The sequence below is a fragment of the Macrobrachium nipponense genome, chromosome 28 (genome assembly GCF_015104395.2).
Source record: "Macrobrachium nipponense isolate FS-2020 chromosome 28, ASM1510439v2, whole genome shotgun sequence".
Taxonomy (NCBI): Eukaryota; Metazoa; Arthropoda; class Malacostraca; order Decapoda; family Palaemonidae; genus Macrobrachium; species Macrobrachium nipponense.
The window spans coordinates 49975029-49998295 of NC_087217.1; the positions used below are offsets into that span (position 1 = coordinate 49975029).

General features: G+C 35.2%; 1 long non-coding RNA gene across 2 annotated transcripts; it reads right to left on the minus strand.

The window, feature by feature from the left end:
- Positions 1-21021: 21021 nt before the first annotated feature.
- On the minus strand, positions 21022-23059 carry LOC135201327 (uncharacterized). Of its 2 annotated transcripts, none has more exons than XR_010311496.1 (3): positions 23010-23059; positions 22617-22683; positions 21022-21907 (listed from the first exon to the last, which is right to left on the minus strand). It is a non-coding gene; the product is annotated as an uncharacterized LOC135201327 (long non-coding RNA). The 2 variants fall into 2 exon arrangements; XR_010311497.1 differs by having other exon boundaries at positions 23014-23049.
- Between the last annotated feature and the right edge of the window lie 208 nt (positions 23060-23267).

The window sequence follows — 23267 nt, forward strand, 5'->3', positions numbered from 1 at the left end:
AGGCCAGTCCCTTACGAAGCTCCTGATTAGCTGTTGATAAGCCAATCACAGGGCTGGAAGCTCTCAGTCTCACTCGAGAGTTCACATGGGTAGGATCTATGTTCCATCTCTCCTGAGGTATACGTCTTTCAGGAAAGGTGGAGCATACATCCTGCCTATGTGAACTCTCACGAGAGACTGAGAATTTCCAGCCCTGTGATTGGCTTATCAACAGCCAATCAGGAGCGTCGTTAGGGACTGGCCTAGACATCAAATGCACGGTTGATGTGAATATACTATAGTAGGGTCCCAGCTTTGCTAGTAATTCATGTTAAAACTCATTCACATACGGGCACGCGCATAAATACGTTTATGTAGGTATGTACAGAGTGTCCATAAAGTCTCAGTACCAACCTAGGTAGGAAAATACTTGTAATGGTATTGGGACTTTATGGACACCCTGTATTTGTATATACAATTTTACAATTGTTTACAAAATTACTTCATATATATGTATATGTATATATGTGTATGTATATGAGTATATATAATGTATATGAATATGAGTATATATAATGTATATGAATATGTATATATATATATATATATATATATATATATATATATATATATTATATATGTATATATATATATATATATATCCATATATATATATATATATATATATTGTGACGAAGTGCCAAGTATCTGGTTACTACACTTACCCCCATTCATTAATTGTTACCTCACAACAGCCAGGACACCTGAACCCTCATCATAGGTACCAAAACGACCTGAAAGCACTCTAAAGGCAACAGTGATCCCTTAAACACTTTACTAGTATTGCAGAAAATCAGACTAATTTCATCATCAAAACAGGTGTGAGGTGAACTCTTGTATGTATTCAAATTAATAAAAAGGGCATCACTCCATCAATAAAACTTTAAAGTCTAAGTATTTCCCTGATTTCAGAAGTCTAAGTACTCCCTGGTTGCTAACCCACTTCAAGTAAAATTGAAAGAAAACAGCTCAATTATCACTCTATGTTTTCTACCTAAACAAATCATATAAATATACTGGGTGAAAAAGAAAACACTTATAAAAACATTTTAAATATAAACAAAAAATCTATTATCAAAACTCAAAATTTTATAGTGAAAATTCATAATATCAGGGAAATCTACTGTTACTTTAAAACACAGCGAAGTTGAATTAATTCTTGAATTAATAAATTAAAATTAAATCAGATTAATTTATCACAAAATTCAAGAAAATTAATTAAATCAAAATTCAAAAGTTTTAGGCGATAATTAAAATTTGGAAGTTAATTCACAAGTGCTAAACAAACAATAAAACTTGAATAGAATTCTAAGTAAAAGCAAAATTATTCACATGTGTTAAATTCAATTAAAACGTGCAATGATTAATTATTTGAAATAAACTAAGTTAATCAAATTGTGAATGCAAATGAAAAAAACACAGAAATGTGGAAAAAAAAAAATACCAAAAATTGTAAAAAGCACCAATCACACAGAATATAAAATAAAAACACACACTTTAATAAGAAAATGGATAATGCACAAAAAATAAACACTTCAAGAAGAAAATGGATAAATGCACAAAAATCACTTCAAATGAAACAAACACAAAATACAAAAATTTGCAATGTGCAAAACTTGAAATCTTTCTTCAAACCGCTGTAACTTAGTTGCAACTAATAAAAATACAACAATTTACCTTGGTACCAATTTTCTTTCTGCTGCAGCTAGTTCCAAAAAATTTCACCAATTCACAATATTTCCCAAAGGAATAGGCGCCGTTACACACTTGTACAATGTTTGTTCAGATTCTACAAAAAGCATTAAATAATATATAATAACTCTAAGAAATCCAAAATCTAAAAGTTATGAGGGACCAATGTTTAAGTATAATTCTTTACGTTACGTTGATATGAAATCAAAAGTGACATGCGAGAGAGAGAGAGAGAGAGAGAGAGAGAGAGAGAGGAGAGAGATGTCTGAATGCCAGGGATTCAGAGTCTGTAATGATCTTTCTTCCTTACAGAAACTAGAAAGTGGATATCACACAAAACGTTTTGGGCATGAGAAAGATGGTGCAATCCTTCTAGAAGCTTCTAATATGACATAACTTGACAGAAAATTGTGAAATCTGCACGTGGTTATCGACAAAGAAGTATGCATCTGAAATTAGTCATGACATTGTATGCTCAACAAAGACACGTATTCGATCGAGACAGAAGTGGAGCGAGTAAGTTTGATTAAGATTGACTTGTATCCAAAACACAACGGAGACCTCGAGATCTCTTAGTATCAAAGTGATGGCATATTAAGGAAACAATTTCTAACGTGGAACAGACAAAGTTAATCTCTCTCTCTTTCTTTACATTCTACGTTATATTAACTTTTACATTATGTTATTGTCGTGGTAATCGCTCTATAGCGAAGTAAAATATATTAAAGGAAAGGAAAATGCATTTTCTTTATGTAGGTCTGCAGCCAGGAGGTTTTGTGCACGTGTTGGAGGCGCCTGTTCTCATGATTATTCTAGAATCGCCAGGTGGGATATGGAACTCAACAGGCGCTGATGTGTCGCCGCGTATTATGATGTATCTATTTGCCTAGATCCTTCTAAAATGTTCCTGTTGTCTCGGGAGTCTGTGACGTTCCCTGGTAGGCCCCACCCCCAGATCGCCGTATATACATATACGACTGACGAAGTAGGAGAGATGAGCAGAGATCATCAGCAAGAGATCATCAGAAAGAGATAAGAGAAGAAGGAACAGACGAAGGATAAAAGAGGAAGAAGGCGCACGAGAGTTTGATCGGAATCGGGTCAAGTTGTCTAGTCAGAGAGAGAGAGCGACAGAGATTTTCTGACGTTGAGCAAGTCCTCAAAGAAGAAACATCCTACAAGTTGGTTTTGAGGAGTAACCTGCCCTTCGAGTATCAAGAATAGACATTGTTTTCTGCAGTAAGGAGTCAAGAAGACGTCTAAAGTTCTACAGCTCTCCTTTGTGAAGCCGTCGCTTCGAGCATTGAATTTCGTCAGCTGCAAAACTGGCCAGCAAGTATTTCATTACCTCACTGTTTCCCCAGTTCACATACTGTAAGAGTTCATTTTGTTATGTAAGTAGGAGAAACCATTCTGCATTTATCTTTCTTGGTAAGCTTGTAAATAAACCTTTGTTCTGTCGGAGTTTCTTTCTATATTCGTATCCCCAGTTTCAACCATTGGTGTTGACTCTTTTTGTTTATTATATTTTAGGGGTCCATGACATGATTGGCGACCTTGCTAGGATATTCGGCACTGTAACAGATTGAAGCAGGGAGAATATAGAAAGAACCAGAATGAGTGAGATGGTGAAAGAGTTTATTGAGTCTGGTAAGCTTCTAGGTCTAGAGGGGAATGATCTCTGCGAGAAGAAAGAGAAAAGTATGAGAGAGATGAAAGAGCGGCTGAGAGAGAAGTCATGAAAATGCAGCAAGAGAGAGAAATGTTGTAATGCAGCAGAAAGAAAGAGAGTAAGAACATAAGCATGGAGTTTTTGGAAATCATCGTTTAAGGCAAAGTACTCTTACAGTCAGCAGGAGAGAAAACGGAAATAGAGACTAATGTTTTAGGTGAGTGCAGTGTTGAAATTATACCAAAGTTTTATGAGGAACATGTAACGAAATATTTCAATCTATTTTGAGAAGTTATGGAACAAGTGGGTTCTCCTAAACCCCAGCAAAATGTGGACTCTATGTGCAGTCAGCTTTTGTAATGTAGGGGGCACTTACCGTGTATAGTTGCATGTCTAAGGAGGAATTGTGATGATTATGATATCGTGAAAGAAATGTTTTCTTAAGCGCATACAGGGTTAGATTGGAAGGCGTACCGTAAGAAATTTAGAAGTTGAGAAAGGACGAGAATATTACGTATGTAGAATATGGTAAGAAGTTAGAAAGGCGTTTTTTGTTTTTTTTGATTGGTTAAGTTCTGCTAAGTTGATGATTTTGATGGTTTGAAGAACTTAGTGTTGTTAGAAAACTTCAAAGGTAACGTATCCCCTGAGATTAAGCTTTATATAGAAGATAGGCGAGAAGTATCTTTTCCAGGAGCAACTAGGTTAGCAGACGAATATAGTTTGACTCATAACTTAAGTGTCAGTAAGAAGCAAAATGATTCTTCGTCTGGTAGAGTACAAAGCAGTAAAAGTTTCAGTTCTAGTAATAGTAATGCAAGTAAAAGTGACTATTACTGTTATACATGCAGAAAACCTGGTCATACGTCTATGGTTTGTAAGAATAAAGTGGCATCTAGTGGTTCAGAATGAACTTGTTTCCGATGTAATGGGAAAGGGCATTTAGCGAGAAATTGTGCAGTAGAAAGGATGGACGTTAAGAAACCAGTGTTTCTAGTTAACCTTTCATCAAGTAGGGATGATGTGATGAGAAAAACTAGGAAATATTTTGGGGAATTTCTGTCAGAAGGTGTAGTTTCCTCTCTTGGAGGAGTAGATTCGAGAGAAGTAGTCTTGCTTCGAGACACAGGAGCTGCTGTCCCACTGATTAGGAGAGAGAGTGTGCCAGACAGGGCGGAAATCAACATGGAAGAAAAAGTCATGTTATGTGGATTTCCGAACACTTGTGTTTTTTGTCCTTTGTTGAAGTTGAATTTAGAAAGTCAGGTAGTGTCAGGAGAAGTGAAACTAGCAGTTTTTGACAGTTTGCCCATTGATGGCATTGACATTATTGTCGGTAATGACTTAACTTTATTCAAGAATGTGAATCCTGTTGTGAGTGAGATTCCAGTGCCTGAAATGGTAGTAACTAGGTCAGGTTTAGATACAGACATAGACTATGGTCATAGTTTGTTCGTGGATTCGAACGAGTGTGAGTTCATGGATATGAATGAGAGTGAGTTCGTGGATTCAAACGAGTGTGATAGAGGTGGCGAGGTTGATCTTGGCGTGAGTGTGGCTGAGAGACCTGACTATCGGTGACAGTGATAGCCAAATGGAAGGTGTAGCTATCGACAGTAATGTAGTCGATGTAGTGGAATCAAGTAATAGTTACTGTGATGAATTAGGCACTAACCTTTTGAATAATGATGGGCTAGTCAAGTTTCAGAGAGATGAGACACTAACCCAAATTTTTTAATGTGAGTTGGATGATGATCTCGATAATGTGTGTAAGGAAACGTTTTGTTTGAAAGATGAAGTTTTGTCTCGTTATGTTCGTCCTAAGTCAGGTAATAAAGAGGAAGTCACCGAACAATTAGTAGTTCCTAGGAAACTCTGTGAACTAGTTTTGAAGTTAGTACATGATGAGCAAGGACATTTGGGAGTAAATAAAACTTTCAGGTGTATTAGTAGGGCGTACTTTTTGGCTAAAATGAGGAGTGATGTAAAGAGGTGTGTTTTAAGCTGTCATGAATGCCAAATTGCCAGGAAACCGAATCAAGTAATTCCCAGAGCTCCGTTGTGTAATATTCCTTCAGTAGGCGAACCTATTGACAATGTAGTTATCGATATGGTCGGACCGTTGCCTGGAAGTAAGGGAGGGAGTATATATCTGTTAACAATCATTGATAGCTGTAATGCAAGGACCGTAGTTAAACGATTGTTAGATTATTTTTCTAAGTTTGGTCTGCCTTGTACTATACAGAGTGATAATGGTAGTAATTTTGTATCTAAATATTTCAAGGATAGAATGAAAGAGTTAGGCATTAACCTCGTAACTTCCACACCTTATCATCCCGAATCACAAGGCATTGTGGAGCGGTTTCGCCAAATGTTAAAGAGTTGCTTACAAAGTCACAAAAACTGTTTAGTAACTTTGAATATGACTGGGAAGAAAAGTTACCTTTTTTTTCATTAGCTTTAATGTTGGCACCGAATAACACTACTGGATTTAGTCCTTTCGAGCTGGTTTTCGGTCACACTGCTAAAGGACCTTTGGAAATGTTGAAATGCAATTTAATACTTAAGGAGGGTAGAGAAGACTACATAACTAATCTAGAGTATTATAAAAACAATTTGAGAAATGCTTGGCAACTAGTGAAGGAGAACGAGAGTGGAAGTCAAAGGGAGACTAACAGAAACATGATCTTAGAGCGAAAGAAAGAAGGTTTTGTGTGAGAGATAAAGTTTTAGTATTAGTCCAGAAAGAAGGTCCCGCTTTATCTTATAAGATCGAAGGTCCTTTTTCAATTTCAGAGAAGAAGGGAAATCTAAATTATTTGATAGATATGGGTAAGAGAAGAGCAAAGTGGATGCATGTAGACTTGCTTCAGAATTATAAGGAACGCGCCGTGCCGTGGCCACCCCCTGTGCCGTAGTAACGGTGTCACAGAGAGGAATTAGTTTTGAGAAAAACTCAGAGGTGCTTAAGAAGTTCCAAGTTCAGAAAACGAAAAATTAAGAGAAAAGGATAATGTTATAACTGATAGCCTCTCTAGAGATTTTTCAGGATGACTAGCCTGATGACCGTTTTCTGTTTTGGCACGAGTAGGCGTGTGAGTGGAGAAGTGTGCAATTTTAACTGGATTAAAGCTTTGTGCAGAATTGTTCCCCTGCTGTTTGATTCTAGTTTGTTTTAAAAAAATAAAATCAGTTTATTTCATTTTTTTTTTCTTTTGGGGGAATATGTCATGGTAATTACACTATAGCGAAGTAAAATGTAGTAAAGGAAAGGAAGATGCATTTTCTTCAAGTAGGTCTGCAGCCAGGAGGCATTCGTGCACGTGTTGGAGGCGCCTGTTCTCATGATTATTCTAGAATCGCCAGGTGGGATATAGAACTCAACAGGTGCCGACGTGTCGCCGCATATTATGATGTAACTATTCGCCTAGATCCTTCTAAAACGTTCCTGTCGTCTCGGGAGTCTGTGACGTTCCCTGGTAGGCCCCACCCCTAGATCGCCGTATATATAGAGATGAGCAGAGATCATCAGTGAGAGATCATCAGAGAGAGATAAGAGAAGAAGGAACAGACGAAGGATAAAAGAGGAAGAAGGCGCACGAGAGTTTGATCGGAATCGGGTCAAGTTGTCTAGTCAGAGAGAGAGCGACAGAGATTTTCTAACGTTGAGCAAGTCCTCAAAGAAGAAACATCCTACAAGTTGGTTTTGAGGAGTAACCTGCCCTTCGAGTATCAAGAATAGACATTGTTTTCTGCAGTACGAAGTCAAGATGTCTAAAGTTCTACAGCTCTCCTTTGTGAAGCCGTCGCTTCGAGCATTGATTTTCGACAGCTGCAAAACTGGCCAGCAAGTATTTCATTACCTTACTGTTTCCCCAGTTCACATACTGTAAGAGTTCATTTTGTTATGTAAATAGGAGAAACCATTCTGCTTTTATCTTTGTTAGTAAGCTTGTAAATAAACCTTTGTTCTATCGGAGTTTCTTTCTATATTAGTATCCCCAGTTACATCTGTTGGTGTTGAATCTTCTTGTTTATTATATTATAGAACCTGTAGCAGACCTCGGGGGTCCGTGACAGTTATGCAAAATCTGAACATACATTTTAAGACATCCTAAATTCTAAATAAGGAATCTGGGAATGTTGCAAAACTCATGTATATAACATTTTATACAGTCAAGGAGAAGATATATGCATTATTAAAGTAGCAGCATATAACACATATATATATATATATGTATATAATATATATATATATATATAATATATATATATATATATCTATATATATATATAATATATATATATATATGTATATATACGTCATATCACATTTCCGTGATTCATATACATACATATATATATATATATATATATATATATATATATATATATATATATATATATATATATATATATATATATATAAAAAGAGTATGGCCAGCAGAAACTTCAGCATTTTTTCGTTAAAACTTTATTTTCATCGAACGCCTACGTTTCGGGATACAAATCCCATCTTCAGGGCTAAAAACAAGAAAATTAAAAAATTAAAATTCTATACTTAAATCAGACTAAAATGGGGCACAGTAATAAATTATGCTATTTAAAAAAAAATATATATATATATAGTTAATTAACAACAATATATCAGTGAAATTCGAATTTTATATAAAAAGTATGACGGTAACTAATTGAATAAGAGATCGACAGTAAAAAGCAAAGCTTCTAAGTACAATGACACTTCAAAATAAATAAACAAGCAAAAACACTTAAAAAAACACAAACACATGTGAACAACTAAGAAATTACGTTATTACTAAAAACAGGAGAAAAACATTGAATCGTAACAGGCAAAAAATTTCTGTTTATGATTACAAAAGGAGAAAAATTAAAGAAAAAAAAATATATATATATATATATAATGCGGACACAAAGCAAAAAATAGCGAAACGAGAACTCACCGGTACAGAAGTATAGATAAGACTGAATTATTTTTTATTTTTGACTAAAGGGGAGAGACAAATACAAAGGCGAGAAGGTAGAAAAGGGTGAATGGTCTATTAAGTAATGTTCAGTTGTACAGCAGTTGAATGGTTGTTGAGGGTTGGTGACAATTGTTTAATGAAGAGGACTCGAGAATGGGTAATGACCGGTTATCTATTGCTTGGGATAAGATTTTAAAATCATTGTACTGAATGTTATGTTTACATTTTATTGCATGGTTGCGTATTGCAGAAAATTCTTTCTTAGATAAAGTTATTCCTGTTCGGTGACTGACACCCCTCCGATGGCAGTCGATGCGAACCTTCAACAGCCGACTCGAATTACCGACATAGGTTCCCAAACTTACATTTGGGACAAGTAAACAAATATACCGTTGAAGATCGCATCAACTGCGGTAGGGTGTCCTTGACTGAAAAGACTTCTGATTTTTAAGGGGTTTTTTTTTTGAAGATAAAATTAAATTTAACATATGGGTACATATTGCTGAGTACGACGGTGAGCTCTCGCTTTACAAGTTTATATGTTGAACAAAAAAAAAAAAAAAAAAAAAAAAAAAAAAAAAAGGCAAGGATATATACAGTTCTTTTTTAGGTACATTAAAAGTGGGTGCTTTCGGTTTAACAATGTCATTTAAAAATTCTCTCAAGATTTTCTCAATAGGTGGGATGGATAGCAATTTCTGTTAAAATAGTTTTGCAAGAAAACTACTTCCTCATGAATTTGACCCAGTTGCATGACACATTATAAGCTCTACACAATAATGTCTTGCATGCATTAAGTTTAAAAACCAACGGACAAAAGCTAAAGAAATTTGTTCCTAAACCAGTAAAAGTCTTCTTTCTAAAAACACCAGTTTAGAAATTTATCATTACATCGTGAAATTGTTATATCTAAAAATGGCAGTTCGTTATTCGATTCTATGTCCATAGTAAAATTAATGTTCGGATGAAATGAGTTAATGCAAATTAAGGAACAAATGTGCATGATCTTTATCTTTAAAAAGTACAACGTATCGTCTACGTATCTTTTATAAAAAAATGGGTTTAAAAGATGAAGGACACTGGTCAAGAAATAGTTTTTCCAAGTGACACATAAAAATATTGGCAAATGTGGGACCTAAAGGAGAGCCCATTGCCATGCCATCATTTGTTTGTTTTGTAAATTTTCCCGTTAAAAAATGAAATAGTTATCCATCACAGCCAGTTCCAAAAAGTTTCCTAAAAGAGTCAGTATCAAACCTTCAAAAACACTATCTTCGGTAGGGAATAAAGCACTAATTATTATATCTATGGTTTCGTTGAGAGGTACATTGGTGAAATCAGTGAGGATACATCGTAACTAACCAATAAAATGACCAGGGTGTTGCTGTAAAATCTCGGGAATAAATTGGGAGGAATTCAGTAATGTATGTTCATTGCTTGTTAAACCGTTTGAGTAGGGGGTGGACTAGAAATTTGGCTAAGGCAAAATTTGGTGAGTTATAGGCAGCTAATATTGGACGTAAAGGAACATTTTCTTTATGGATTTAGGTAACCCATACAAGGAACTGAAAGAAGAGCCAGTACTATAAAGAGACCGATATGTCTGATCATTCAAACATTATTGTCAAAAAGTTGTTTAAGGCTGCGATTAATCTTGTCCTCGGTCTTGAATATTAGACTAAATTCTGGAGGTCCAACCTCCCTAAATTTTGTAGTGTCGGAAAGGACATTGTTCATCTTGTTGATATATGCATCCCTATCCAGTAGGACAATGCCTTTACCCTTATCGGGGGACTACAATAATGTCTTCTCTCTGGACAGCGACTTGAGAATTTGAAAGTCATTACTTTTAAAAAATGGAAACCATGAAGGAGCCCTATATGATTTATAAGATTTATGAGCAACACCCTCCCGAATGAACTGACGAGCCTTCTCTAAGTTGGTGTGGGAAGGTAGTTGGCGAATGGTATCGAAAAATATTTCAAAGGGCAAAAAGAATTTTGAAAAATTTGGTCTAAAATTGGAAGGCAAAAGTCCAAGCCAAAGGAAAGAAGGAACTCTTCCTTTTCTGAGAGGGAGTAACTAGAGAAATTGAAAACAACATCCTTTGGTGCTATAAATTTCGGTTGCTTAAGTCCCAATTTTAGAAGCTTACGCTTATGAACAGATTCAGTGTCAGTTATAAAAGTACTTACATTTTTGTTTGAATAAACTTTTCATTAATAACCTATCAAGTAAGGTCAGAGAATTGAAAAAATTTTTAGACAACAGGGATACAGTGGACTGTAGTCTTCTAATAGCTCCGGTCTTAAAAGCAATCTCCATATTCAAAAGAGTTTGGCGGTGGAAGTTCTATAAAAAGTCAGTGGTTATATAAAAGAGGATCTGTAGAGCTTGAATTTGACAAAATTTGGTGGTGATATTACTCATTTTACAGTAAAGTAGGAAATCATGGTCAAGTTCGGCTTTTTTGAGTTTTCTTCGTCGAGGATTCCAGACGGCGATAAAGTTTGATTGTGGATCCATTGTACTTTTGTCGAAGATAATGAATGCATTGTCGCTTCTAGAAAAGTCGGATCTTTAATAAAAAGAGTATGGCCAGCAGAAACTTCAGCAGTTTTTTCGTTAAAACTTTATTTTCATCGAACGCCTAACGTTTCGGGATACAAATCCCATCTTCAGGCTAAAAACAAGGAAAAAATTAAAATTCTATACATTAAATCAGACTAAAATGGGGCACAGTAATAATTATGCTATTTAAAAAAAATATATATATATAAGATTAATTAACAATATATCAGTGAAATTCGAAATTTATATAAAAGTATGACGGTAACTAATTGAATAAGAGATCGACAGTAAAAACAAAGCTTCTAAGTACAATGACACTTCAAAATAAATAAACAAGCAAACACTTAAAAAACACAAACCACATGTGAAAAACAACTAAGAAATTACGTTATTATTCTAAAAACAGGAGAAAACATTGAATCGTAACAGGCAAAAAATTTCTGTTTATGATTACAAAGGAGAAAAATTAAAGAAAAAAAAAATATATATATATAAAGGCGGACACAAAGCAAAAAATAGCGAAACGAGAACTCACCGGTACAGAAGTATTAGATAAGACTGAATTATTTTTTATTTTTGACTAAAGGGGAGAGACAAATACAAAGGCGAGAAGGTAGAAAGGGCGAATGGTCTATTAAGTAATGTTCAGTTGTACATAGCATGAATTGGTTGTTGAGGGTTGGTGACAATTGTTTAATGAAGAGGGACTCGAGAATGGGTAATGACCGGTTATCTATTGCTTTGGGATAAGATTTTAAAATCATTGTACTGAATGGTTATGGTTACATTTTATTGGCATGGTTGCGTATTGCAGAAAATTCTTTCTTAGATAAAGTTATTCCTGTTCGGTGACTGACACCCCGATGGCAGTCGATGCGAACCTTCAACAGCCGACTCGAATTACCGACATAGGTTCCCAAATTACATTTGGGACAAGTAACAAATATACGTTTGAAGATCGGCATCAACTGCGGTAGGGTGTCCTTGAACTTGAAAAGACTTCTGATTTTTAAGGGGTTTTTGAAGATAAAATTAAATTTAACATATGGGTACATATTGCTGAGTACGACGGTGAGCTCTCGCTTTACAAGTTTATATGTGAACAAAAAGGCAAGGATATATACAGTTCTTTTTTAGGTACATTAAAAGTGGGTGCTTTCGGTTTAACAATGTCATTTAAAAATTCTCTCAAGATTTTCTCAAATAGGTGGGATGGATAGCAATTTCTGTTAAAATACGTAGACGATACGTTTGTACTTTTTAAAGATAAAGATCATGCACATTTGTTCCTTAATTTCATTAACTCATTTCATCCGAACATTAATTTTACTATGGACATAGAATCGAATAACGAACTGCCATTTTTAGATATAACAATTTTCACGATGTAATGATAAATTTCTAACTGGTGTTTTTAGAAAGAAGACTTTTATTGGTTTAGGAACAAATTTCTTTAGCTTTTTGTCCGTTGGTTTTTAAACTTAATGCATGCAAGACATTATTGTGTAGAGCTTATAATGTGTATGCAACTGGGTCAAATTCCATGAGGAAGTAGTTTTTCTTGCAAACTATTTTAACAGAAATTGCTATCCATCCCACCTATTTGAGAAAATCTTGAGAGAATTTTTAAATGACTTGTTAAACCGAAGCACTCACTTTTAATGTACCTAAAAAAGAACTGTATATATCCTTGCCTTTTGTTCAACATATAACTTGTAAAGCGAGAGCTCACCGTCGTACTCAGCAATATGTACCCGTATGTTAAATTTAATTTTATCTTCAAAAACTTCTAAAACAGAAGTTCTTTTCAAGTTCAAGACACCCACCTACCGCAGTTGATGCGATCTTCAACGGTATATTTGTTTATTTCTTGTCCCAATGTAATTTGGGAACCTATGTCGGTAATTCGAGTCGGCTGTTGAAGGTTCGCATCGACTGCCATCGGGGTGTGCAGTCACCGAACAGGAATAACTTTATCTAAGAAAGAATTTTCTGCAATACGCAACCATGCAATAAAATGTAAACATAACATTCAGTACCAATGATTTTAAAATCTTATCCCAAGCAATAGATAACCGGTCATTACCCATTCTCGAGTCCCTCTTCATTAAACAATTGTCACCAACCCTCAACAACCATTCAACTGCTGTACAACTGAACATTACTTAATAGACCATTCGCCCTTTCTACCTTCTCGCCTTTGTATTTGTCTCTCCCCTTTAGTCATAAAAAATAATTCAGTCTTATCTATACTTCTGTACCGGTGAGTTCTCGTTTCGCTATTTTTTGCTTTGTGTCCGCCTTTATATATATATATTTTTTTTTTCTTTAATTTTTCTCCTTTTGTAATCATAAACAGAAATTTTTTGCCTGTTACGATTCAATGTTTTTCTCCTGTTTTTAGTAATAACGTAATTTTCTTAGTTGTTCACATGTGGGTTGTGTTTTTTTAAGTGTTTTGCTTGTTTATTTATTTTGAAGTGTCATTGTACTTAGAAGCTTTGCTTTTTACTGTCGATCTCTTATTCAATTAGTTACCGTCATACTTTTATATAAAATTCGAATTTTCACTGATATATTGTTAATTAATCTATATATATATATATTTTTTTTAAATAGCATAATTTATTACTGTGCCCCATTTTAGTCTGATTTAATGTATAGAATTTTAATTTTTTCCTTGTTTTTAGCCCTGAAGATGGGATTTGTATCCGAAACGTAGGCGTTCGATGAAAATAAAGTTTTAACGAAAAAATGCTGAAGTTTCTGCTGGCCATACTCTTTTTATTAAAGATCCGACTTTCTATAAGCGACAATGCCATTCATTATCTTCGACAAAAGTACAATGGATCCACAATCAAACTTTATCGCCGTCTGGAATCCTCGACGAAGAAACTCAAAAAAGCCGAACTTGACCATGATTTCCTACTTTACTGTAAAATGAGTAATATCACACCAAATTTTGTCAAATTCAAGCTCTACAGATCCTCTTTATATAACACTGACTTTTATAGAACTTCCACCGAAACTCTTTTGAATATGGAGATTGCTTTTAAGACCGGAGCTATTAGAAGACTACAGTCCACTGTATCCCTGTTTGTCTAAAAATTTTTTCAATTCTCTGACCTTACTTGATAGGTTATAATGAAAAGTTTATTATTAAACAAAAATGTAAGTACTTTTATAACTGACACTGAATCTGTTCATAAGCGTAAGCTTCTAAAATTGGGACTTAAGCAACCGAAATTTATAGCACCAAAGGATGTTGTTTTCATTTCTCTAGTTACTCCCTCTCAGAAAAGGAAGAGTTCCTTCTTTCCTTTGGCTTGGACTTTTGCCTTCCCAATTTTAGACCAAATTTTTCAAAATTCTTTTTGCCCTTTGAAATATTTTTCGATACCATTCGCCAATTACCTTCCCACACCAACTTAGAGAAGGCTCGTCAGTTCATTCAGGGTGTTGCTCATAAATCTTATAAATCATCTAGGGTTGCTCCTTCATGGTTTCCATTTTTAAAAGTAATGACTTTTCAAATTCTCAAGTCGCTGTCCCACAGAGAGAAGACATTATTGTATGTCCCCCCGATAAGGGTAAAGGCATTGTCCTACTGGATAGGGATGCATATATCAACAAGATGAACATGTCCTTTCCGCACTACAAAATTTAGGGAGGTTGGACCTCCAGAATTTAGTCTAATATTCAAGACCGAGGACAAGATTAATCGCAGCCTTAAACAACTTTTTGACAATAATGTTTTGAATGATCAGACATATCGGTCTCTTTATAGTACTGGCTCTTCTTTTTCAGTTCCTTGTATGGGTTACCTAAAATCCATAAATGAAAAATGTTCCTTTACGTCCAATATTAGCTGCCTATAACTCACCAAATTTTGTTTTGCCTTAGCCAAATTTCTAGTCCCCCTACTCAACGGTTTAACAAGCAATGAAAACATACATTACTGAATTCCTCCCAATTTATTCCCGATTTTACAGCAACACCCTGGTCATTTTATGGTTAGTTACGATGTATCCTCACTGTTCACCAATGTAACCTCTCAACGAAACCATAGATATAATAATTAGTGCTTTATTCCCTACCGAAGATAGTGTTTTTGAAGGTTTTGATACTGACTCTTTTAGGAAACTTTTGGAACTGGCTGTGATGGATAACTATTTCATTTTTAACGGGAAAATTTACAAACAAACTGATGGCATGGCAATGGGCTCTCCTTTAGGTCCCACATTTGCCAATATTTTTGTGTCACTTGGAAAAACTATTTCTTGACCAGTGTCCTTCATCTTTTAAACCCATTTTTTATAAAAGATACGTAGACGATACGTTTGTACTTTTTAAAGATAAAGATCATGCACATTTGTTCCTTAATTTCATTAACTCATTTCATCCGAACATTAATTTTACTATGGACATAGAATCGAATAACGAACTGCCATTTTTAGATATAACAATTTCACGATGTATGATAAATTTCTAACTGGTGTTTTTAGAAAGAAGACTTTTATTGGTTTAGGAACAAATTTCTTTAGCTTTTGTCCGTTGGTTTTTAAACTTAATGCATGCAAGACATTATTGTGTAGAGCTTATAATGTGTCATGCAACTGGGTCAAATTCCATGAGGAAGTAGTTTTCTTGCAAACTATTTAACAGAAATTGCTATCCATCCCACCTATTTGAGAAAATCTTGAGAGAATTTTTAAATGACATTGTTAAACCGAAAGCACTCACTTTTAATGTACCTAAAAAAACGAACTGTATATATCCTTGCCTTTTTGTTCAACATATAAACTTGTAAAGCGAGAGCTCACCGGTCGCTACTCAGCAATAATTTTGTACCCATATGTTAAATTTAATTTTATCTTCAAAACCCCTTAAAAATCAGAAGTCTTTTCAAGTTCAAGGACACCCTACCGCAGTTGATGCGATCTTCAACGGTATATTTGTTTACTTGTCCCAAATGTAATTTGGGAACCTATGTCGGTAATTCGAGTCGGCTGTTGAAGGTTCGCATCGACTGCCATCGGGGTGTCAGTCACCGAACAGGAATAACTTTATCTAAGAAAGAATTTTCTGCAATACGCAACCATGCAATAAAAATGTAAACATAACATTCAGTACAATGATTTTAAAATCTTATCCCAAGCAATAGATAACCGGTCATTACCCATTCTCGAGTCCCTCTTCATTAAACAATTGTCACCAACCCTCAACAACCATTCAACTGCTGTACAACTGAACATTACTTAATAGACCATTCGCCCTTTCTACCTTCTCGCCTTTGTATTTTTGTCTCTCCCCTTTAGTCAAAAATAAAAATAATTCAGTCTTATCTATACTTCTGTACCGGTGAGTTCTCGTTTCGCTATTTTTTGCTTTGTGTCCGCCTTTATATATATATATATTTTTTTTTCTTTATTTTTCTCCTTTTGTAATCATAAACAGAAATTTTTTGCCTGTTACATTCAATGTTTTTCTCCTGTTTTTAGTAATAACGTAATTTCTTAGTTGTTCACATGTGGTTTGTGTTTTTTAAGTGTTTTGCTTGTTTATTTATTTTGAAGTGTCATTGTACTTAGAAGCTTTGCTTTTTACTGTCGATCTCTTATTCAATTAGTTACCGTCATACTTTTATATAAAATTCGAATTTCACTGATATATTGTTAATTAATCTATATATATATATATTTTTTTAAATAGCATAATTTATTACTGTGCCCCATTTTAGTCTGATTTAATGTATGAGAATTTTAATTTTTTCCTTGTTTTTAGCCCTGAAGATGGGATTTGTATCCCGAAACGTAGGCGTTCGATGAAATAAAGTTTTAACGAAAAAATGCTGAAGTTTCTGCTGGCCATACTCTTTTTATTAAAGATCCGACTTTCTAGAAGCGACAATGCCATCATTATATATTATATATATATATATATATATATATATATATATATATATATATTATATATAGTTATATATAATATATATGAAGTAATTTTATTCAATAATAAAAGCTATATATGCGTGTTCAACGTATCTCTGACTACTCTGCACTTTCTCTAAAATTGTGTTAAGCTAATGCCTTTAACTTGTTACCGAATGTTCTATAGAATTCTACACTATTCTTCACCCGCTGTTCCTTCTGGTACTACGCCAGCGACACGACAACGACTGTCTGGCTGAATTGCTTATCTGAATTGCTTATCCTATTGGAGACCATTTTTCATATTATCTTTTGGACACGCTAATAATGGCCAGAGCATTTTCCTTGACAGTTTCTTCGCACTGAATCCGTCAAAGTGTAAATTGTACTGGCAGTTCGTCATCGAGCTTAAACTCCCCAATTTCTGGAGATAGAGGCTATTGATCACCAGATTCTGAAGCAATGACAAAGGGCTTATATCAATTGGATTAAACTGGCTGATGTTATAGAGATTTTCGATACCTTGGGCTATATACTGTTGCTTGAGAACGATTGTTAGAAAGTTAAATTAGTAATATTTCTGACGTTACAGAGAATATACTATATCTAATATAACACGGGGTCACATAGCGTTGCGTAATAAAGATTGCTCGAAAGTTGGAAAATAATTAAAGTTGTTTTATTCTAATTAGGTTGTACTTTACACAATTTCAGGATGTTTGTTTGTATGGTGTTTTTACGCTGCATGGAACCAGTGGTTCAGCAACGGGACCAAAGTAGCGCTTTACGTGACTTCCGAACCACGTCGAGAGTGAACGTCTATCACCTGAAAGACACATCTCTAACCCCTCTGTGGAATGCCCGAGAATCGAACTCGCAGCCACAGAGGTGGAAGGCCAAGACCATACCGATCACGCCATGGAGGCGCTCCATGTACTGTTGCTTGATAACGATTGTTTAAAAAATTGTATTACTATATCTATGATGTTATAGAGAATATTCTATATGTAATATAACACGGGGTCACAGCGTTGCTTAATAAAGATTGCTCGAAAGTCAGGATATTTTTATTCTAAAATAAGTTGTACTTTACACCATTTAAGAACGATCGTTAGCTTTGATAACCCGGTTTATACTATAAAGTAAGATGGATAACTTGGTTGTTTTATACAACAATAAGTTAAGGGGGCTGTAAACTATAAAATTCCCGGTAACTGTTCAAATTGCTAACGAGCTATGTGCATATAGATAACAACACTAATATGTTCTAGGATAAGGCATTGCTTTCTACGTCCTACTGCATATAAATGATCAAATAAGGTGGTGATCCTATTATACTTGGCTGTTCAGTCTCTAACGGTAATTATAAGTAAATTATTAATATTAATAATAATAATAATAAAATAATAATAATAATAATAATAATAATAATAATAATAATAATATAATTAATAATGATAATAATAATAATAATTATATATATATTATTATAATTAATTAATTAATTAATTAATTTTAATTGATAGTATTATTATTTATTCTTATTCATTATTATTATTAATTATTATTATTATTATTATTTTTTTTATTATTATTATTATTATTCTACTAAAAAGTTTGGTTGCAGCCGTTCATTATAGTAACTTCTCATCCAGTGCAATTTAATTTTGTGTACTGCGCTGTTTCTACATTGTTTACCTGTACGTGGCTCTGAGCTAAATTATTATTATTATTATTATTATTATTATTATTATTATATTATTATTTATTATTATTATTATTATTATTATTATTTAAATGGCCTTTGAACTGAAGAATTAAGAGAAGTTTTCAAACTGTTTTCGCAGCCGAATTCCGTGTACGATTTCAAGCTCTCATTAAAATTTTAGGGCAGAGGTCAACCGCAGGGACCTATGAGGTCATTCAGCTTTGAAAAGGAAACCGAAAAGAAACAGGTTTAAAAGGTGTAACTGGAGGGACCCCTCACAGTTGCACCGTGCAAAAATGATTAGGAGAGGGTGGAAAGTAAAAGATGGAAAAGGAGACTATGAACGGACGTACAGTAAAAGAAATGAAAAGGGTTGCAGCTACGGGCCGAAGGGACGCCGCGGAGTACCTTGAGTAATGCCTGCAGTGAGGTTCACTAATAGCACTACCTCCATACGGAGCCAAAGATGCTTTTGTTTGTTTGTATGGTGTTTTTACGTTGCATGGAACCAGTGGTTATTCAGCAACGGGACCAACGGCTTTACATGATTTCCTAATCACGTCGAGAATGAACTTCTATCACCAGAAATATACATCTCTGACCCCTCAAGGGAGTGCCCGAGAATCGAACTAGCGGCCACCGAGGTGGCAGGCAAAGACCATACCAACCACGCCACTGAACCGCTCCAAAGGTGCATTGGGCAACCCTCTGTTTTTATGGCAGCCGGTCAGCCGAATAAAGCTATACATTTTGCTAGGAATATTCCAAGTCCTGAAGGCAAAGGGACCCGTTTGGTTACTGAGCCACGAAGGCTATCATCCTAAAGGTATGGGTTGTACTAAATCTCCTAAAACATATCTTTTTCCATACATGGATTTGGCTTAAGGCCTGTCCACACGAGCGGGCCTGATCGGCGTGCTCCGGGGTTGACGGGCAAATTCTGGCGGGCTTACTCATGAATGTTGTCTACACAGGTGAGGCGATGGAGAGGTGGGCGTACCCGACGATGCCATGCAGTGGTGTGTTCAGTGCGGTACGATAAACATGGTGCCTACCGCAAAGAAGAAGATATTGTAGCATGATAATTGCTTTGTGTGTGATGAAAAAGAAGAGAATATGGTGTAAAGAATAGCACGGTAAAAGAAATGTATATGGTTAACGTACGTCTGGCAGGGTCGAAGTTCAAGCCACCGGGCACCACCATGGTGATTTTGCTACACGACCCATCGGGCAATTTGGCGGTTTGCCCGTCGTGTGTGCCTGTTAAGAGGGGAAGTCCGCCGATCAGGCCCGATCGTGTGGACAGGCCTTTAGGCGTGATCAAGGGTACTAGAACTCGTAGGTTACACTAAGTTCAGATAGAAGCGATCTCTAAATAATAATAATAATAATGGGAGGACGCTGGTCAAAGCATATTAAGTTCTATCCATATTATCGTTTGCTTGACAATCTTCAAGTTATTCTATTTATTACATAGCCATTTATTCAATGTAAGCACATTAAAAGCTTAAAAACTCACGATATCGCAGGAAATTATCTGTAAATGTCTCCCACCGTCCCCCTGGGGCCTATTATTTATTTCCTCTCTTTTCTAAGGGTAGTAAATTCTATGGAAGACCAAATCCAAAAGGAGAGAGAGAGAGAGAGAGAGAGAGAGAGAGAGAGAGAGAGAGAGAGAGATTGTAATGTTGTAATTTCATGGCAGGGAAGGTCAAGCTTCCTCAAGCTCGCGTAAATTAGGTTAAGCTACATAGGGGGCGTTCATCTAGCATCGTTTGGCTTTCAATGCTGAAAAGCAGTTTCCCGTTAGGTTTATAACTCTAGTGAACGAGCCCACGAGCCTGACTTGTGTTATTGACCGTTACTTGGTTACGAGTAATAGAGAATTAGACTTTATTTTATAACTTAATTCATTAGATTGTTCGCTTAACTTACTTTTACTGGAACTTTATAAGTAATGTTTTATCTAGTTAGAAATAAAAGATGTTCAGTTTCATTTAGTTTCGCCCAAATTTAGAATTTACTCAATTCTGCACTTAAACACACTCAAATTAGAAGCAAATTAGGCAAAAAATATGTCTGGGAAGAGTTTATGAAGTATAACCATATCCTTGTACGGCTTGTCATCAGTATATATTACCACCATTCAAGCAAGCAAATACTTATTACCACCTTCAAAACAAGCAAATACTTATCACCACCATTCAAGCGGGCAAATACTTATCACCAGTCAAGCAAGCAAATACTTATCACCACCATTCAAGCAAGCAAATACTTATCACCACCTTTAAAACAATCAAATACTTATCACCATCATTCAAACAAGCAAATACTTATCACCACCATTCAAACATGCAAATACTTATCACCACCATTCAAACAAGCAAATACTTATCACCACCTTTAAAACAAGCAAAAACTGAAGATAAATTAATGCTTTATTAAAAATCAACAGACTTAATGGACTGAAAATTCTACAGATTGAATATTAAGAGAAAGAAAACTGTCCTACGCATTTATACCGATTACGCATTCAAAATAAGCAATCTGAGAAAGTGCAGCTAAACCTGCGTGCAGTGTGCTTCGCAGTCTTAAAAAGACACTGACTGGGAAGCATTTAGCCTCATTACACAAGTATATTTTCCTTGGAGGTAAATTTAACATCTGTAGCGGTCTCTGGCTTCAATAACTTGTGTATTTTTTCGTCAAGAGTTTAACTTTAACATCTGTGGCGGCCTCTGCCCTCTGTAACTTAGCATTTTGAAACTTGGGTATCTTTTCCTTCAGAGGTTAACTAGCATTTGTAGCAGTTGGCTTCTGTAACTTGGCATTTTCTAACTTGTGTATCTTTTCCTCAAGAGGTTAACTTTTAAACATCTGTGGCGGTCTCTGGCTTCTGTAACTTGGCATTTTCTAACTTGGGTATCTTTTCCTTCAGAGGTTAACTAACATCTGTAGCAGTTGGCTTCTGTAACTTGGCATTTTCTAACTTGGGTATCTTTTCCTCAAGAGGTTAACTTCAACTTTTCCTCAAGAGGTTAACTTCAACATCTGCAGCGGTCTCTGCCTTCTGTAACTTAATATTTTGTAACTCTGGTATCTTTCCTTAAGAGGTTAACTTTAACATCTGTGGCGGTTTCTGGCTTCTGTAACTTGGCATTTTGTAACTTGTTAACTTCAACTCTGTGGAGGCCTCTTACTTCTGTAACTTGGTATTCTGTACCTTGTGTTTAATAAAGCGACAATCTGGCTTTTCTCTAAGTTAAATGTGTTAATCACGGATTGTTCATGCTGTCCACACCTGCAGTACCTGCCGACAGAAGAGAAATTAGTATCAGAAGTTATGGAATATAGTCCTTCATAAGAGTTACCTCGAGAATTTACCGAGTTAGTTAATCAATGCCTTTTTAGATTGACCTGTAAACCTTAGGCTCAATGATAGACTAATAAATTTTAAATCAAATATAGAATATCGAATTGCTGATGCTTATTTAAGTTCTGAAAAAAAATAAACTGACATGTTAATTCTGACATGTAAGATTCAAATAAGTCTTCAGAATTTCATTTACTGTAAATTGATAAAAGATGAAGATACATTAAACATTTAAATAAGCTAAAATGTAAAAATTTTTTTACTATCTGAGGTGTCAAATTCACAAGTTTTGATTAAAAATTATACCTCATTAAAAGCTACATTCCCTAATGCATGATTTTCGTTAAAAGAAAAGTTTACATTCCTAAAAGCTACGTTCCCTAATGCAAATTTTCGAAGGTAAACACCATGAAAGATACAATTACGTCACGAGTTTCAAACTCATAAGATTAATTTCCCTCGTTTTTTCTTTTTATTTTTTATTATTAATTTTTTTTTTTGCAAGCTCCCTCTGACGTACGGTAGACTAAAGGTCTACCGTGCGCCAGAGGATTTCCTCCCCCACTAGGGGCTCCGCCCCTGAAGGGGGAGGATTAGCTTGCAAGTGTATTTGGTTGGGTTCTGCTAAAAGAGAAGAGTTTCTCACCTGTTGCTTTAGATGGAAAAAATTGTTACCTATGGAGTTCACAGTAAACTTCAGGTATGGTCGATATCTGAAACACAGAACAAGGTTATAGGGAGTACGGAACCGGTGCAGTTTTGTTAAATATATATTAAAAATACTTAAACGATTTACAAAAACCTAATGAAATTCATAAAAACCAAGTCGATATTAATAAAATGATTTTAAATCATTCTGGGCAGTGATGTTGCGTAGGTTAGCTCTAAGACATTAAACTCAATAATTTTGAAAAAATACCACTTAAAATACGAAATAAGTACGACTACTCATCCAATAAAAAGGAAAATGGAGAGAATGAACAATAAGACAGTCAAATAGTAACAAGGAAGTTCTAATAAAAATTTATAATATCCTTACCCACAGCAAGGGCCGAACTCCGAATACAACCTCCTCTGGGTCGTTAATCGTTATTCCAACGAAAGGTTGGGGAGGCAAGGATGATAGAAACTAAACGTTCTCTCTCTTTCACGGATTCTTGTTTCATTCGTCGGACGAACGCTAGATGGCAGCAGCATATAAATAGGCCTTCTGGGGTCTCAATGCGAATTGTATATTGCAGAACGACTCTCGGTCTATCTCCCGCCAAGTGTCCCAGAATCAATCTCACACTCAATC